Source organism: Ambystoma mexicanum, chromosome 2p (assembly GCF_040938575.1).
Source record: "Ambystoma mexicanum isolate Mex_15411 chromosome 2p, UKY_AmexF1_1, whole genome shotgun sequence".
Lineage (NCBI taxonomy): Eukaryota > Metazoa > Chordata > Amphibia > Caudata > Ambystomatidae > Ambystoma > Ambystoma mexicanum.
This window is the reverse complement of record NC_090923.1, coordinates 1,167,050,593-1,167,066,493: the sequence shown is the minus strand read 5'-3', so window position 1 is coordinate 1,167,066,493 and position 15,901 is coordinate 1,167,050,593. Positions and strand designations below refer to the sequence as shown.

At 49.2% G+C, this 15,901-nt stretch overlaps 1 protein-coding gene across 2 annotated transcripts in view; it reads left to right on the top strand.

Moving 5' to 3' along the window:
* Nucleotides 1-15,901, top strand: part of PHF8 (PHD finger protein 8) — an 852,864-nt gene that overhangs the window by 735,705 nt on the left and 101,258 nt on the right. The gene's annotated exons all lie outside the window — the stretch shown is intronic.

The following is a 15,901-nucleotide window of genomic DNA, read 5'->3' as shown; positions in this document are numbered from 1 at the left end:
TCTGCGTCTACGAGGGATACACATGTACCCATACCTCGATGACTGACCAGTTCACGAGAGTTGGACGTCGGACACACAGAGGCTACCGTCCAGCTGCTGACGGATCTGGGGTTCTCCATCAATTATCCAAAGTCCTGCTTGACACTGTCGCAGAATGTGCTGTTCCTAGGAACCACACTCAATACAGTCTCCTGCCTAGAGTCTCCCTCGGAGGAGAGGATAGCGACAATTCTGGGGAAGGTACAGCGACTGTTGTCACTGAAGACCGCCACGGTGGGGACCATCAAGTCGCTGCTCGGCATGATGTTGTCTTGCATCTACCTGATCCAGCTCTGCAGGTTACGGATGCAACCTCTTCAGGAGTTCCTGGATGCTCGCTGGGTTCAGGTGTCCGGAAGCTTCACAGACAAGACCCCGATCAACGAAGAGTGCCGACGAGCGATTCGATGGTGGGGCGTCCACCCAAACTTCGTCTGGGGCACATGCTTCCAAAGCCCCCTGTATAGGATGCGGTCACCACGGATGCTTCCCTGAAAGGTTGGGGAGCCCACACCAGACGCCTACACTCCAGAGGACTCTGGCAGGCGGAGGAAAAGGATCTTCACATCAATATCCTGGAGCTGCAGGCAGTTTTCTGAGCCCTCAAGTCATTCCTTCCGTCCGTGAAGGGCAAGATGGTGAGGATCTTCACGGACAGGACCACCACAATGTTTTACATTAGGAAGCAGGGGGGCACTCGATCCCCACCGCTCTCCGAAGAGGCGTAGGCCCTGTGGCAATGTGCAGTCGAACAAGAGATGTTCCTCATTCCCTTTCACCTGGCGGGAGTCAAGAACACCATCACGGACTCCCTCAGCAGGGAGCTGTACACCTGCCACGATTGGGAACTTCGGCAGGACCACTTGCGCTGCATCGTCATCAAGTGGGGCAAGCCCCAGATCAATCTGTTTGCGACAGCAGCAAACTCCAAATGCCAGAAATATGTCAGCAGATTCCACCTACCAGGGAGCATGGGGTACGCCTTCTCCTTCCTGTGGGACGGCCTGTTTCTGTAAGCGTTCCCTCTGTTGCCTCACCTGTTGTGAGTCATCAATCAACTCCAGCAGTGCCGATTCAGCATGATACTCATCAATCAGCATGGCCGAGACAGATTTGGTACCCGGACCTTCTCAGCCTGTCAGCGTCGCCCCGAGTCCAGCTGCCGGTGGTCGAGCATCGGCTCACCAGAGGAGGAGCAGCAATCCTGCATCACGACACAGGATTGCTGAACCTGAGGGCCCTGGAGGATAAGAGTTGCCCAACAGACTGCATGGAGGTCCTTGCCAAGGCTAGAGCGTAGTCTACTTTGAAGTGCTACGGTCCCAAGTGGAAGCGTTTCGCTATGTGGTGCCGATCGCAGAAGATCACTCCTCTGAGGGTCACCCCCCGCAGATTCTTCCATACTGGCGCATGCCTCAATCAAGGTGCATCTGGCAGCTATCTCCCGCTACACCAGGTCTCCATGAAAGTCTTCTCTTTGGTCCCACTGTCTCGTCAAGGAATTTCTCAAGGGACTGTTTCGATCTTTCCCGCTGGTGAAGGCTCCTGCCTCAGCGTGGGAACTCAATGTGGTTCTGACGAGGCTCCTGGGGGCCTCCTTCGAGCCTATGCATCAGACCCCTCTCAAGTTCCTCTCATGGAAGACTGCTTTCCTTGTGGCAATCCCCTCTGCCAGGAGGGTAGGTGAGATCCAGGCCCTATCCTGCAAACAGCCTTATCTGACTTTCCGCAAGTCGAGGGTGGTGCTGCATACGCACCCCTTGTTTATGCTAAAGGTTCCGTCCGAATTCCACCTCGACGTACCTTTAGTGTTACCAGTGTTTTTTCCGAAACCTTCGTCACCCTCTGAGAGGGCCTTGCACTCGTTGGACGTTGCTCGTGCCCTGAAGTTCTTCGTGGCACGCACGCACACAGAGTTTTCAGAAGACATCTCAACTGTTCGTGAAATTTGGTCCTGTGAACCATAGGAAGGCATTGTCCAAACCTTCCATCTCAAGGTGGATCGTCGGCTGCATCACGCACCATCATCAGTTCTCGAACAGACCGTTGCCCGGCTGCCCGAGAGCCCACTCCACCAGAGCGATTGCTGCAATGACAGCGTTCCTGTCTGGTGTGCCCCTGCTGGACGTCTGCAGGGCAGCTTCCTGGAGGTCCACGCACACCTTCACAAAGTTTTACTGTGTCGACAGGGATTCCGAGTCAGCCAAGCAGTGATGTGCAGCCTGTTCGCTTGAGGTGAGACTGATCCAGAGGTAAGGATGATTGCTTCTGTTGAGCCTTGCCACCTCCTGTGGTTGTGTAATGTTGTACTGGTATGTATTCTTTCTTCATGAGCATGTGAATCCATGCCAGACCCCCCCCCCCCCCATGCTGGAGAAGTAACAAGGTACTTAACTGTAACTATTGTTCTCCAGCATGGGGTCTGGCATGGATTCACATTCAAACCCTCCCTCCTGCCCGTCTGCGGCTCTTCTTGGACATACTGCCACTTTACATGCTTTGCAAATCTGAAGATGGCTGCCAGAGGAGGAGCTTAGGCAGAGGACTGTCATTGGCTGGGGGCGGCATGACCTAGAGTACAGTGATTGGTTTAGAGGAGAAATACAGTTTGTAAGTGAAAGTGAAACAGTTTTTCCTTTTACTGAGGATTCCCAGCCTGACGGTGGGGAATATTCATGAGCATGTGAATCCATGGCAGACCCATTCTGGAGAACAATTGTTACAGTTAAGTAACTTGTTCCTTACTTAACTGTAGACCTAGTAGTTTTGACCATTGTTGCTGTTTTATATTTTACCAAAACAATGTCCCTTGGGTACTACTCAGTTCGTCACAAAACTAACAAATTGCCATTTGTGACTAACAGCCACCTTTTCATTGATGCCCAAGCCAACTTTATGCACCAGTTTGACCCAGCACACAGGAGGCAATGCTGGTTGGCTGCAACGGATGTCAGCAGGTCTTGAGTAGGATGCACATCTTCAGTGGGGTCTTGGCTCCTTGAAGGGGGTCTGATGAATGGCTGCAGGAGTCCTTTTTTTATCCTAAATTGCATCTGGGGGTCTTCCCAGATTCCATCAATGGTAGGTATATGCACGATTTAAACTGTCCTGGATTGCCCTATCCTGGACAGTCACCTGCCTTCACATATGACCAGCAACAGACACACTCTGACCAGGATATGGGAATTGGGATCAGTCAGTCCCAGCCCGCACATCTGGACAAGAACACATGCCACTGTTTTGCCTGGGAAAGCCAATTTTTGCACGGGAAAGAGCTTTTCTTATATTGTGTTTCTAGACCGAAGAGGGAAGGAAGAAGGCCTAAGGACAAGGTGTCCAAAGGGCAGGTAAAGAAATGCGTGGCACAACCATTTTGAAGGATATGTTATTCAAAAGGAATTGTACGATCGGACTGAAAAAAAAGGTCTGACCGTACAAAAAGTCAGAAAAATGCTACCACCAAAGGTTCGAACACCAAAAGTTCGAACCTTTGGTGGTAGCATTGTAGGTAAGTATAAAAAAAAATGTTAGACTGCGGGGGTGTCCCCCGCAACACCCCGCACACTATACTGTGTGGTATAGTGAGCGGGGTGTTGCGGGGGACACCCCTGCAGCACACCCAAAAATAAAAAAACGGGGGCTGCGGGTGTCTCCCCCGCAACACCCCGCTCACTATACTGTGTGGTATAGTGAACGGGGTGTTGCGGGGGACACCCCTGCAGCAGACCCAAAAATAAAAAAACTGGGGGCTGCGGGTGTGTCCCCCGCAACACCCCGCACACTATACTGTGTGGTATACTGAGCAGGGTGTTACGGGGGACATCCACGCAGCACACCCAAAAAAAAAAAAAAACGGGGGCTGCCGGTGTGTCCCCTGCAACACCCCGCTCACTATACTGTGTGGTATAGTGAACGGGGTGTTGCGGGGGACACCCCTGCAGCACACCCAAAAATAAAAAAAAACAGGGAGTGCGGGTTTGTCCCCTGCAACACCCTGCTCACTATACTGTGTGGTATAGTGAGCGGGGGCTGTTGGGGAAACTCCTGCAGCTCCTGAAAAAAGAAAAAAAAAAAGGACTTTGAGGTGCCGGTTCCCGATCACGGAAGTGAAAGGGAACTGGCGCTGCAGGGAGACGGCGTGAAGGAAACGTAAGTAGGGTTTGGGTATGTTGGAGGTGTGGGTGGGAGTGTGTTAAGGGTGTGGATGGGGGTGTGTGATGGATGTGTTGTGGGTGGGGGTGGGCGTGGGTTTGTAGGCGTTTTAATGCACGTTCGCATGGGAAATGTGCGAACCTTTTGTCACGACGGAAAAATCACGCAGATCCATTCAAAATGGTATTATGCAATAAAATGCAAGAGTGCATGCGAGAAAAATAAAAAGCACTGTACACAAAAATCTTCAGCCACCAGTCCGTATTGGACAGATTGCACAAGTAACAGAAATGGTTCTAAAATTAAATAGGGTTCAACTGACTCCTGCCACTCTTCACTGTTATGTGTGCAGCTTAAAAATGACAAGGAATTTTGTAACGGGGACAGGCTCCCCATGTGCTGATTACCGTAGAGAGTGATTTGTGCCCTCAACATAGATGAGATAGCAAGTAACTAAAGTAAAAAGCCTTTACTTTCCTTCAAAAGTCAGGTCAGAATACAAACAAGGGCAAAGGTTTTTTTATTTATTTATATAGATGTCTATGGATGGAAAGCATCAAAAAGAAAGTCTTTCCTAACTGACATGCACTGTAATGGGCTCCTTGGCAAAGTGGAGGTGTGGTGTGCATACTGGCTAGATATGGGGGATGGGACAGTCTTACCCTAACCCACATTCCAGCCAGGGGATGTCTGTTTCAGGGCAAATGGGGGCAAGAGGCTGTCCATAATTGGATAGCCCTTGCCACTTTGGTACAGATCCTTGCCTTTGGTGGGCTAGGCCAGCCCCAAGTTCGAATTTGGGATGAAGGGAGTAGTCCTGCAGCCGTTCCCCAGCTTGTCCACTGGAGACAAAACCCCTAAGAAGAGGAGCATTATGCTAAAGTCCAGAAGACTGCTTCTGCATATGACCAGCATTGCCTACAGCCAAGTTCCGGTGAAGCCCTGCCTCTCTCGCAATAGTCTCAGAAGCCCCTTGCAGTGCGTTGACCTTTGGGCTGATGGGACAACCAGTCCCGACCAGAAGCGTTTGGATGTGTCCCTGGACAATCCTGTGGGCTGACCAACTTTATTCAAGGCATCTGCATCAGTCGCCACCTCGAGTTGGAGCTTGGGGCTCCTTTACGTCATCAACTTGTGGTGTAAGACCGTCACTTCTACATATGGGGCTCTCTTGGGGGAAGATGGGCCTTCCTGGAGCTGTTTTCTTCATTGCCACAGTCTTGCCCCCTGACCCCTGATTGGTGTGAACTTTGCTGCTGCCAGTCTGTTGCATTCCTCTCATGAGACCTGCTGTAGCTGCTGCGTTGAGGTGCCTGGGCCGTCCTACATGAAGACTTCTGGAACAGTCTTGTCAAAGCACAAAACACCAATCCCAAAGTAGATACCAGCAGCTGCACATGCGGCGGGAAGCTGAGTTCAGGGCACACGCTTACATACCTTGCAGACCAGTTTCATTTTATTTTAAGATGTTTTTATTGGCATTTATAGTATAAAACAGCATTTTTTTACTCACTATGCAGACCTGTTTTTATCACCCCTTCCGATTGTATGGGTTTAAAGCCGACTCCCTATCTTTCTCTTACACACACCACCACCAATAATTTGTGTTTGACAGGCAAGTACAAAAAATGCAATTATTTATTGGGGCTTTAGAATACACAATAAGTAAATGAAACCTCTAGGCAGCTATTGTTACACATTTACTCTAAAACAGATATATAGATTCACCCTAAGGGAAATAAAGAATGGCATTTGATTCAGTGACGTGTGTGTTAGGCAAGATTGTATGCAGTACCCTTTGGGTGCACTACAACAACCCTGACCTCCCGGCAATAGGAACCCAACCTTCGGTATAAGTCTGTACTACACAGGTTGGTAGTGTGTTGAGCAGCCAGACTTATCTCAAGAGAGGTCAATGCGAGCTGTAGGGGAGTTGCACAGAGATTCACAGTGACAAGCATTCAAATAAATTCTTACACACAAGGTTTCTTGATTAAACAATTATACATTTATTTAACAGTCAGTTACAGTAAGCCTTCAGAAGGGGGTGTCATGCCCGACACCTGACCTCTCATTGGTTCCCCAGTTTCACCTTCCCCCTTTCACTGAGACATCCCGCTATTCCCGCTAGAGTTTCCCCGTCAGCTATTAAGGGCAACTCACCTATGCTGCGGGGGTTGCGTGAACAGTTTCTGCAGCAAAAGAACAATCGCTTTCAGCTCAGTTTGTCTCATTTCCGGCGTTGGCAGCTGCCGTAGAGGCTACGGTCAGGCAGAGTCAGGCGGTTACACCGACTTCCAGGTCACGTGACGGTGTCCCGATCACGTGATCTCATTTCTACTCGTCTGATTGGTAAACAAGCCGGATAAAAGCTGCGACAGCACAAGCTGTCTTTGCTTCACAGCTGTTCCAGTGACACTTTTCAGCGTTTACGATCCATTGCTACTTACCTTGATTTCACGGATTTACGGACCATGGCTTACGAACTTTGGACTTCTTATTGGATACTCCTTGGCACTGTTATTCGTCTCCTCGTCCTCCCGGCTTCATCAGACTTCGGCTTGTTTCACAGACTTCTTCTGCTCAGCCCCATTCACAATCCTTGAATTACGCTTCTGTCCTTGCACTCAGGTGTGTGCGGTTGACATTTCTTCAGTTCGGCTGCAGTTGCTGTTCACGCTCCGTCCTTGCAAGCTTCCCCAGGCTAGGTTACAGTATTGGGTAGCCCTCTTTTTGCGGCCTTGAGGATATCGGCGCAGCGTTGTTCCAGCATCTCTTCATCCACACCTGTGGCCTCAAGGATCGCTCAGAAAGTATATTTATACCTCTCTGTGGGGAACTTGGGGAGGGAGGCCCCTATACTCTTCACGACAAGATCAAGTCTTGACAGGGGGCAATATAATAGTAACACACAAATACACTCCAAAATTCACACTCTTAATATTTCTAAATCAGTATGACCCTTTTGGGATGGTACACTGACACGTCCTACACCCTCAGTTGACTTTAGTAACTAGGACACTGTGGACATTAATATACCACTGTTGGCATTTAAAATCAGACTAAAGAGTTTGGCAAAGAACAAGATTATTAGAACGGAACAAGAGATCACACAAATATTCTGAAGCAGGTAAGTACATTTGATAACCCCCAATGCAAAGTTAGTTAACCCCTTCCTGGAAGGAGGGCAAAGCACAATGTCAGAGGAAAAAAGAGTAATTCAGGGAACCAGACTAGGCCAAAGTCAATTGGGCAAAGTCTAGGTGAGCTGAAGCACTTCTTGCAGGTAAGTAAACGTCTTGCACAATGTTTTACAAGTCTTTGTAGAAAAGAAGAATTCAAAACAGGGCCACAAGCTGTTTAGACTTGTGAAGTAAAGAAGCTCTCAGCAACTCTACAGGGCAACCACAACAGGTCTCACCAACAGAGAACAAGTGCAGTTACACAACAAGAGGTAAGTTCTCTTAGACTGTACAGTACCTTTAGGTTGAAGACAAAGTGCAGCAGATGACTTCAGTTCCTGTGCAGATCCTGGTGTTCCTGGGCCTCAGTCGTGGGGACAAGAGGGAGCATGTCTTGGGACTCCTGCAATGGGATGGTCACCGACCGCATCCGGCAATCCTCAAACAAGTGGCACTTCAGTGTTTTAGCTCCTCGCGTCTACCGCAAATGGCAACACCGCAGTTCCTGGCTGTCAAGATGGACTTTCCTTGCATCTGGGGTCCAGCACTCTGTTGAGGTGGCTTAGGCTCGGTCAGTCCTGCTTCCTGGGAGTCAGGAGGATCTTCCTAAAGCTCTTGGCCAGCTTAAAAGCAACACACACGATCTGGTGTTCCTCTCCCTGGCTATTCGGTTGCAGCAGCAGCTGCAGTGGAATTTCAACCAACTCAGAGAGGATGTCCAGGTGGCTTACTTTGGAGTTGATTGGTCCCACCAACTCAAGGGGAGAAGTTGTCCTTGCAGGGGCTTCTCTGTCGATACGAATTTGGAGTTTCAGCACAGCAGCAGGGCTTCACTGGGAAAACCAATGGCCCAGGAGTTGCAGCAGGCGTCCTCTTAAAGTTCTTCTTCGGATTCCTTCATCCAGTGGTTGACTCTGCCTTCTAAGCCAAAAAGCCTTGCCTTTTATGCAGGTTTCTCCCATTAATTTCAGCCTAGCTGTCAGTCACCCAGCAAGGTGGCTGTCCTTGCCGGACAGCCAGTCAGCCAATCACCTAGGAGTGCATTCCTGTCTCTTGGAGACTAAGCACAGGGAGTTTCGGGCACCTCCCTCGCTTCCTGCCCCCGCCAGCCACCCATGAGCCAGAGGCAGGCGTCACTCGTGAATCCCGCCAAAGACAAAACGAACAAAGGGACCAAACCTGGTTTGGTGCGCAGAGTAAAACTCAAGAAGAACCTTTCCACAAAGAAATGGCAAAAAAAGAAAACCGTGGCCATTTTGACAAAAATTGCACCCTTGGGTTCTTTGCGGCAGCTGCGACCACAGCCCACGATAAATGCACACTACGGTAGTTAAAAACCACTGTCACCAGCCATTCATCAGGAAAGGGTAACATAAAATTGTTACATGCGAAGCTAGACAAAGGGGATACTAAGTAACCCCTCCAGCACCCTATTGTAAGATAGTGTGTGCTGCGTCTAGAAAGTAACAAATGTAAGTAAAGTCAATTTCACTTCACTGCTCTTGGAAACAGTAGCTTATCCAAGAGAAGGTATTTAAACCTTTAGGAAATCTGAAAGACTGCCCTGTGTCACTGCACTGAAGGTGCTGTGTGACACAATGTAAAAGATGATGCCTATGGAGTTTCAGGCTCCACAACCAAAAGAAACAGAGTTCAAAATCACATTAAAATACATGAGAGTGTGTGGGGGGGAGGTCTCACTCTCTCCAGGCAAACAATTTAAGTCATAGAGTCCAGCGAAAGAGCTGGGGGTCTCTAAGGTACAGAGGAATTAGCACATTTCTGAGAATTCTCCCTAACAATGTTAAACAGGTAAGTCAGATAAATAGCGTTTAGTAGAAGCACTTTAAAGTAACCACAAAACCGTTCCCTTACACTTAGTAAGACCACCCCTAAAATGGTTTGGCCTAAAGTCATCAGTTCCAAAGTTATACTTTTCAGGAAGGTTTTCTTTGTGATTGGATGATGCCAGTGGTTATGATTTAAAAAAGTAAAGTTCAGGTACATAAACTCACTCAATCCCAGGCACTAGGATAGGCCGAGGAAGGAGATACTTGACCAGGCCTCCACCGACCAACGTCAGGAAAGAGTGATTTAGGGACAGGACTTTACGTCCATCTAACCTTATGGGGAACAGGAGGAGAAAGGAACAGTTATGTTAACTTGCACCCACTGCTGAGGTTCTGAAATCTGTTTCAGGCACAGTCTTCAGTGCTTGGTATGGTCGTGGGAGGGCACATGTGCAGAGGTAGGTTTGGGACGCAAGATTTTGTTTCGGTTGGTCGTGGTTACATTTCCAAGTGTCAATTACACTGTTCAGCAACTAGGGTTGCCTCTCGGAACCCTTCCACAGGGCTTGTTCTGAAGCTCGTACTTTCTGTTACCTGTTTAAGTACTTATTTGTGTGTATATATTTTTTAATATATGAGTGTGGTGTACTTTGTATGGATAGTTGTGGTATAATTTAAACTTTGTGTCAGCCTGCGTCCCCCCCATTTGACTTTGGCATTGTTTGTCCCTTCATAGGTTGTAAATTGTTTAACTGTTTTTTACTGCTAGGAAAGGCTTACCTAGACTTCAATAGAGGATTCAAACTGTCTTCCTGTTACAAGAAAGTATGTTCTAACCTTTCTATTTCCTTAAGCCTTCCTTCCTAAAACCTAGAATCTAAAAAGTATATTGGTTTTTATGATAAATGCAATACTATCCTTGTGTCACTTCAGGAGAAATGTATTAGCATATCCAAAGAGTATTCACCATCTTTATTGACTTTGTAAAGTGATTCCAAAGTTTGCTTGACTGTTAGAAACAATTGCTTTAGTTAAAGAATGCTTAACTAAAACATATGAGTAAATAAATATATTTCGAGGGGATTGTGTCCTCCGACGTATTCCACTTCTATGACAGGTAATGTCCACAGCTGTGCTGCTTTGGAAAATTTTCGGCAGAGGGCATCCTGCGTTGAAGGTGTTGATCCGTTGTCCCTCGAGGGCCTCCGTCGAGGGTCGACGTCACCAGATGTTAAATATAGGACGCACGGCACCCTTAGCCTCAGTACCGTTTTTTCCGCAAATGTGTTTGCTTTCGGAATCTCTGCGCGCTCGATTCTTCTCTTTGAAAGCTTCTTCTACTACCCCGAAGTCGGGCTTTAAAAAATGCCGGGACGGCGGTTCGAAGATGTCCATCACGGACCCACACAACATCTGCCACTGACGAATGCGAGGATTGCCAGTCCCTGACGTCTAAGGCCTTGCGGGAACGTAAGAAGAAATTGAAGGTAGGTAGGGTGTCTAAGCCCCATAAATCGAAGTCTGCTGGGCTTTAGATCGAGAACTCGAGGGGCGACTCTCTGCGTCGGTGAAAATCCAGGGGGTCTCGGTCTAGGAGTGGTTCCCGCCATTCCTCTGCCTCGTCGAGGCACTCTGGGAAGTGCCGTCGCCTTCCCCGTCCTCGGAGGAGGAGGACTCCGGCAGACGGTTGACTTTTCCCACCAAGTCTTCGTCGCCGGCCGAATGGGATGCATTCCGCCAGCAGATGTTAGCGATTTTTCAGTCGCAAGGCACAGTTCCGTCCATGCCTTCGAAAGAAGCCGGCAAGGAACGGGCTCGGTCCACCACTCGTACGCCTTCGGGCTTGGGCGGTCAGCGCGCACCTCGGGAGCCGTCGAGGTCCCGCTCAGACAAGAAAGATCACCATAGCCGTGCCAGATCCAGGTCCCGGTCCTCGACGCCATCGAGACCGTCGGAACCTGTGAAGCCTCCGAAGAAGGCGTCGACGCCATCGGCGCCGTGTCCGTCGAGGGGCTCTCTCAGCTCCGGCCTCGAAGAAGTAGTCCACGCCATCGGCACCGTGGTCATCGAGGGACGTTCTCGGGCACCGCCCTCGAAGAAGTTGTCGGTGCCTCGGTCGACGTCTACGCCGATTCCCTCAGCACCCTCGACGCCGTTTGTGGAGGATTTGCCGGAGGTTCTCCTGAGCGCTGTGAAACCTCTGACAAAGGCTCTCAGTAAGTCTGTGAGGCCTGTTTAGGAGCCCTATTCTGTTCCTCCTCCTAGATTGGAGTTTTTCCAACCTTTGCAGGATATTTCAGAGGTTGAGAAACTGTCTGATGAGGAGATGGTTGTACCTCCTGATGTCCTTGATCTTTTGTCTGGGCATAGTCAGATGGAGGAACTCAATCAGTCATTGCATGATGCTAGTGGCCTTGACACCTCTCCGGAGGTGGAGTTTGACCGACCTGAGCCTACTGCGCATGCAGATTCCTCCTATCGGCGTCTCATGTCAAGGGTGACTGAATACTTGGGGTGGTCTGCTCCACCTGTTGATTTTGCTCAGGATGATTTGACAGACATCCTGGATCAAGGTGCGCCCACTGACCCGGTGTTGCCGTTTCACATGGCTTTGCAAAGAAGGTTGGCGGCAGCGGCTTGTACTAGAATAGAGTCTACCGGCAGTTAACAAGTCACTTCCGAAGAAATACCGCCCATCCAGTGGTGACCTCTGATACTTATCGACACACCCTACTCCGGAGAGTTTGGTGGTGCAGGTGGCTACGACCTCCTCGAAACAGGCTGCGTACCCTACCATCCCTCCTGATAGGGACGATAAGCACTTTGATGGTTGGGCGAGGAAGGTATTTTCGGCTGCGGGTATGGCGTTGAAGGCGGCCAACTCCACTTGTGCCTTAGCGAGATTTACACACACTCTGTGAAACTGTGCGCCTTTGGCAGCTGAGCATATTCCCGAAGGGGAGGAACGGTATGGTTTTCTAGCCCTCGTGCAAGACGGCAAGGCTGCCATGTGTGAATCCGTTCAGTCGGGGTTGGACATGGCAGACTGTGTCAGCCGGTCCATGGCTGCGAGCACCGTGATAAGCAGGTTTGCGTGGTTGCGTAAGTCGGGGTTTGCTCCTGATGTGCAATCCCGGCTTCTGAACATGCCCTTTGAATGGGGTTCATCTGTTTGGCAGCAAGGCTGACGAGAGCCTTGAGAGGTTGCAGACCTCCAAAGCTGCAGCGAAGTCTTTGAGCGGTGCAGTACGTCAACCTCCGCCTTTTCGTCCTAGGGGACAGCAATGGAGGGGAGGTTCCTTTAGGAACTACTCTTCCTTTGGTAGATCGAGAGGAGCTGCCAGTCAAAGGGGCCACCGTAGGAGTACCCGTGATGGAAAGCAAGGTACTCGGGGTGCCAAAGCCGCTCAGGCAGTTGCCTCTTTGGCCTCAGGCACTGCCGCAACCGCGTCCGCTCAGTCATGAGGCCATGTCCCATGGTTCGCCGGTTGGGGGTGGACTTGCGCAGCATCTTGGAGAATGGTTTTACGGAGAATTCTCTTTCTGTGGCCAATTTCCCTCACCTATTGAGTCCCCCAGCAGCTTTGCTGTATTTCTGGAGTTTGTTTTCCACTTGGTAAGAGTGTGAGCCTTTTTCCCACTCTTACATGTGTTTTGCAATGTGTATTTCTACTGTTTGTGTGATCTTGGGCTCTGGAGCACACCACTCCATGAGACCCACCTTTTGTGTGCGTTACACAGCACCTTCAGTGCAGTGACACAGGGTTGTCTTTGAGACTTCCCACTGTCTCCATTTTTCTGGGGCTGACTACTGTCCCCCAGAAACAGGTAAAGTGTCATTTACTTTATGTAGTCATTTAAAAACTACAGACCCAGTACACCCCATCTTACATGGAGTACTGGAAAGGGTTAATGCCTATCCCTTTTTGTCTGTGCCTCTCTGAGCTTTGTTTTGCTCTTTTAACATTTAGACTTGGCTGGTGGCAGTGGTATTTACCCTAACCTTTCTACCGCGATTATACTATTTAAACGTGGTATTGTTCCAGGCTATTCTATTATCCTCGAACATAAACCCACTCTACCAAATACACTTTCTTTTGGCTCTGGTCAGGTTTATTCGCCATTTCTTTTTGAGAAAGTCCTTCTTGTGTTTTACTTTGCACGGCAAACCAGGTTTGCCTTCTTTGTTCACCGTCTTTTGGCAGGCTTCTGCAAAGAAGCCCTCCTCTTGGCTCCTGGGTGTCTAGGTGGGCTGTATGTGAGGGAGGGGTGTAGTCACCCCCTGCACAGGGTATCCTAGGAAACCCAAGTTTGCACTTTACCATGATTGGCTAAGGTGGTTGTGTTAGGGAGAATTTTCATTTTATGGCTAATTTCCATTACCTATAGAGTCCCCCAGCAGCTTTGCTGGATTTGAAGGGTTTTTATTCTCCTGCTAAGAGTGAGACTCTTTTTCCCACTCTTAGGCATTTTTGCTATGTGTGTTCTAGGCTATTTTTGTGTTTAATGTCTATGGGGTTTTTCTCACCCTCATAGGAACCATCTTTATACACATGTTACAAAGCACCCTCAGTGCAGTGACACAGGGGTGTCATAGTGATTCCCAAACATAGACTCCATACCCTTGGACTGACTACTGTCTCCCAGGGCATGTAAAGGCCCCATTGACTTTACTAGTCCATTTTTATGAACTAAATCAGTACAACCCATCTTACTATGGAGGTACTGAGAAGGGTTAATAGTTTTTCCCTGGTGTTCATTTTCGAGAGGGTACCGTACAGTCCCTCTCTCAAAAGTTTCTGGCTGGTGGCAGTGGTTACTACCAAAAATATTCAGCCGCAAATATTTCCCTATGGGATTTTCCCATTGTTCGAGGCTACCACTTTTTCTGACAGCCTCTAACATACCGCCGGTTTATTTTAATAATAACTTTTTTATTTGCCAGAACTTTAATATAAATTCTTTCTCGTGTCTTTCTCTAAACTCCTAACCCAGGTCGGGGATCCTTTGTTCGTCCTTTTGGTGGGCTTCTGCCAAGAAGCCCCCCTTTCGGCGCCACTGAGTCTGGGGTGGGTCCATTGTGTGGGAGGGGGAGTAGGACCCCTGGACAGGGTTGCCTCAGCAGCCCATGTCATACTCCTGATGGGCTGGAGGGTTTCCCGCCAAGATGACCACTCCACTGTGCGAGTGACAGCTAGGCTGTATGAATTGGGATCTTTTTGCATAAAAGCAGGGTCCTGAGGACTGGCAAAGTAAGACGTCGCCGCTGGAACTAAGAAGCCGAAGAGGAGAAAAGCCAAAGACATTCGCCACGACTGAACCACTGGTGAAGCCCTGCTGCAGCGTCTCACCACTTTTCTCCACACGACGAGAGAACATCTTCATCTGCAAGAGCCTTCTTCCCTTGAGCTGGTAGGGCCAACCAGTTTGCCAATCGCCTTCCTGGACCTGCCTTGGTCGAATCGCCAGTACCCTGTACTCGGAGACAGGATAACCCGGCACCCGTCCACCCAGACCGTGATTTAAAGGAGTGTACCTTTTATTCGTTGGGCAGCACCGTGGCTGATTTCATCCCTGGGTAGTGCATTCACTCGAACCTTCCTCCACGACAAGAGCCTCTCCATCTGCTGGATCCCCCGAACTGCAGGAACTACCAGGAACAACCGCCACCCCAGGAGCCACTTCTTCATTTTAAGGTACCTTGTTCCGCCATGCCGCCCTTTTCGCGTGGTAGTGCTAAAGGTGTTTTAAATCCTTTACCTACCTGTTGGGTTGGCCGCCCCTATCTTCTACACATTGTCTTTCAACTTCTGCATCCACCTTTTCGAATCGTTTACCAAAGACTTGACTGCAGCTACAAGAACATTTTGCTCCTGGGCCCTTGCCCTGTACCACTGACTGAGTGCCATTTGTGTTTGGTTTTCACTGTGCCGTTTTGCTCAGTTTTCACTCTTGCTCAAACTTGTTTACAATTTAACTAGCGAGTTGTGTATACTTTTCTTGACTGATTTTAACTTGCTTTATTAACTGTGATTAATGTGTTTAACTAGAAGTGTGTAAAATAAATATATAATACAAAGCTGTTGGTCAGTGTTTCCTTGTGCCATAGTGCTGTAGCCCTATTGTGTAAACCCTGAATACTGCTCATCTCCCTCTTGAAATAAGTCTGACTGCTTAGCCACAGCTGCAAACTAAATCTTTGTGGTGCGGGCTGATACCAAAGGGGATTGATTGCTCATACCTGTAGTCTTAATCTTCTGGAGTGCTCCCTAAGGGAACTGCACAGGATTCTGCCTAACAGGTTGTCCGGGCCGGACAACCCCCCTGCTGTGTGATTGACAGCCAAGCTGAGTGAATGGGGGATTTTGGCATTAATGGCAGGACTCTTGGGCTGGAAGTCAGTCGCCACTGGAACTACAAGGAACCGAAGAGAAGCAGAGAAGAAGACGGCTGCTGCAACTACCGAGTCCCGGTGAAGCCCTGCTGCAGTCCTGAGCTATCTACCCTTAAACGACCAGAGAAGATCCAGTCCGGAGTAGTCTTCCCTTGAGCCTGGTGGGGTCAACCAGCTCATCTTTCACAGCCAGAGTCTTCGTGGTCGAATAGCCATCTGAAGAGCCTCTCCTGTTTTAAAGGAGCGCACCTTTTATTCACTGTCGCTGCTGCTGGCCTCATCCCTGGGTAGTGCAGCTCACTCCAGACGTCGTCCTTCTTGTCCCCACAACTGAAGCTCCAGGA